The sequence below is a fragment of the Ceratotherium simum genome, chromosome 24 (genome assembly GCF_057802395.1).
Source record: "Ceratotherium simum simum isolate JZ-2026a chromosome 24, ASM5780239v1, whole genome shotgun sequence".
NCBI lineage: Eukaryota > Metazoa > Chordata > Mammalia > Perissodactyla > Rhinocerotidae > Ceratotherium > Ceratotherium simum.
Window position 1 is genome coordinate 20134688 of NC_141923.1, and position 3350 is coordinate 20138037.

Sequence of the window (3350 nt, forward strand, 5' to 3'; positions counted from 1 at the left end):
CTAACAGCTTATAGTTTGTTATTAATTTCAACTTCTTTTAACAGGGCAATTGGGATTCTTCAATACCACGACCATTACTATCATCATTTAGAGAAGGAATTTGGATTAAAAACATTACAACCCACTTGTCTAAGGATATGAAATGCCTTTGGCGGTCAGCAAAAAGGTACTTACAAGTTCATAGGATTATACTAAGTATCTGCATTAGTACAGACAGTAAGGCACATTCTTCTGCTGCTAGAAACTGGCCCATAGAAATGTTCCCACATTTATCACAGAAGAAAGCCTCTAGGGTCAGTTGAAGGAAGTGAGGAACTTTCAAAGGATGGATTTTATCATATAGATTCCAGCATTCACAGTTGGGGCCCACATTCCACAGTGAATTCTTCCATTGAGTTTTCTACTTCTGCTTCCAGAAGAAACTTGAGATAAGAAACACATACATGCACATGCAAATGAAAGCTAATAATACAAAGGGATTATCTGAGTGTCCTCTAAACTTACGAAGAATTTTTGGTGAAAATTAAAAAGCTTATTTTTGTATCTAAAATAGACATTTGCCATCGAATATGTTTTACATTTCAAGGACACAAATATATTTAGATGAGCAGCTATTATCTCTAATAAGAAAGACCCAAATGTTAAGTAGAAGGGAAAGACGTACCGAATCAGATATTGAGTCAAGTAACTGGTTAATCTATTTGCAAACAAATGCCATGTTATAATGATTTTAGGAAGGAGTTATGAGAAAAATAATAAAATTGCAAAGATGCTTAAGAAGTTTTTTTTCACTCATAAATGGAAGATAAAAACAGTAACAACAACAAACACATAGATACAGAGATTAGATTGGTGGTTACTAAAAGGGAAGGGGGGAAGGAGAAGGGGAAAAAGGGTGATAGGTCATATGTATTACGGCAAACTTGTATTACATTTCTACAAGAATAAGAGCTAGAACTGGGTTTTGAAAGCAGGCATTCAGAGACCAAGGATTACACTGTTAGAAGAAAGCTTTGAAAATTAACAGCTTTAAAGCATCTATTTCCATAATTGGCAAAATATATGTCTAGAAAATTCTAAGCAACCAACATCAAATTCACTTAATACTATATGAACAAAGATGCTCATTTATTGTACTCAATTCCAAAATGGTTTATATGTCCAGATATAGAATAGTGAAATAGATGTTGATATATGCAGTTATTACTAAGTCGCCATTAAAATAAAATTCACAAAGTTTTTATTACCGTAGTATTGCATTTCCACTACAATTCTAATGGAAGAACTCAGAACACAAAAATGAAAATACAACATTGTGTCAGCTATGCCACAAATGCACAGATAAGGAACTGGGAAGAAAATGTTTGTAATCTTGTCTTGATGGAGGCATATGAAGACAATTATTCCTTTATTTCTCTATATTCTCTATATATTTGGCAACAGTCATGTATTACTTACGTTATTAAAAAAAGCTAAATACGCTATTTCTAAGTTTTGTTTTAAAAATATCAAGAAACATTTTCAATTTCTGTGTTCTAAGAGAGGGTGTGCCACAAAAAGGAAAAGCCACTTCTGGAGCCATGAACTTGCTCAGCAGTTGACCAGTGTCAGGCTTGGATCAGCTACACTCAGAAGCTATCCGCATATCAAGACAGAGAAAACTGAGGTTCAGAGAAACCAACTGGCACACAGGGATGTTCCGCAGATCAAATCAGATAGTGGATAAGAAAGGGCTTTAAAAACCCTAAAGGCCCGTGGAGATAAGGTATAACTGCATTCTGGTAAAGTGTGAAACCTGAAGTTGAATGAAATACTTGTGATCTAATGGCCCAGAAAAATCAATAGTATGTTATTTTAAGCTCTAGCCTTGATTTATTTCCTACTCAAAGAACAGCTTCAGGAAGGAAAGTTAAGTTTCCTGTCCTTGACGTTCCCCTGTTGAATAATGCGTAATGCTCTTTATTTCTTTGAAACATGATTTGAGATCAATGTACTAAAAGAATTCAGTTCAAAATATTATTACTATTACAGCATGACATATTCCAGCCTACAAGATTTTAGGAAATGACATATCCAAATTATTTAATGGTTCAAACTCTAACACTAAGCAGGCATATGATTTTCTTTCTTCAATTGGGTTAAATTCCTTAATGGTAGTATTTAATGTGATTCTGTTACAAATCCAGAGGATATTGGGTTGGGTGTTAAAAGTACAACTGAAAACTTTTATTCAGTTTAAATGGTAAATATTAACTAGTTTAAAAGTTAAACAAGTACAAGAAAACACTCCATAAAAGAAGCTTAAGTCTGGGCAAAGCCATAGATAAAGAAGGAAAGATAGAAGACCAAGGTGGCCTGCATGGAGGAAGTGTTTTATTAACAAAAAGCAATGTCAATGGTCACGGCTAATAGAATATTTTGATTCTTTCCTACCATTGATCTTCTATTATGATCGAACCCCAGGGCCAGGAAATTAGGAACATTTCTCTGAAAGACTCAATTACTATTAATTTAAATGCCTTTTATTTCTTGATATAAGCCGACCATGACGGTTGGCCCTATTTCATGTCTCATCTGTAGTAATTCTCATTTCTATGTCAAAACTACAACCACTATTTGTATTCTCAGTGGCAGTTATTGCTTACATTACTTGGGGTTTGTTTGGTTCATGATTTTTACCGAGTTTGTCTATGTGACCGTTAACATAAAATGTGAATAATTTGCTATAGATATATTAGAAATCAGTTGTTAAAACAGTATTCTGAAAGATCAAGATATATTCTACAAGAGAACAGAATTTTAATGTCCCTTGAATGCCATAAAACTCTATTCTTTTCTTTTTAGTGAATGTGTACATTTTATTACTTTTACGGGTAAGGAAAACAGGACAGATGGCACAGAAATGGAACCTAGGCAAATTGCTTACAGTGAAACCAATTTTAACACCCTTGCTAATAAAGTTCTCTCTATACATATGGGCCTGATCTTTCCAGGAAAAAGGGAGTAATTCTTCATTTTGTCCAGGGAGTTTAACTCTTTCAATACCCTGGGGCACTATACGGTCCATTAAATTAGACTAAATAGCCCAAAAGAATTAACACACTTTCCAAGTCAAGTCTTTTATTTCTTTCTGCTGGGTAACATCAGGCCATTGATCATATTAGAAGGTCTAACCAACTCCCACAAGGCACTTTCCCTTATGTCAGAGCTAGCCAGGTGTGATGGTTTCCTTTCTTGTACTCCAATAAACTTTATAAGACCTATTCAACATCACTCAACTAAATCACATAATGACTAATTTATAACCAAATGGCGCTAAATGATCTAGTTGGTGTCTCTACTCCTTGCTA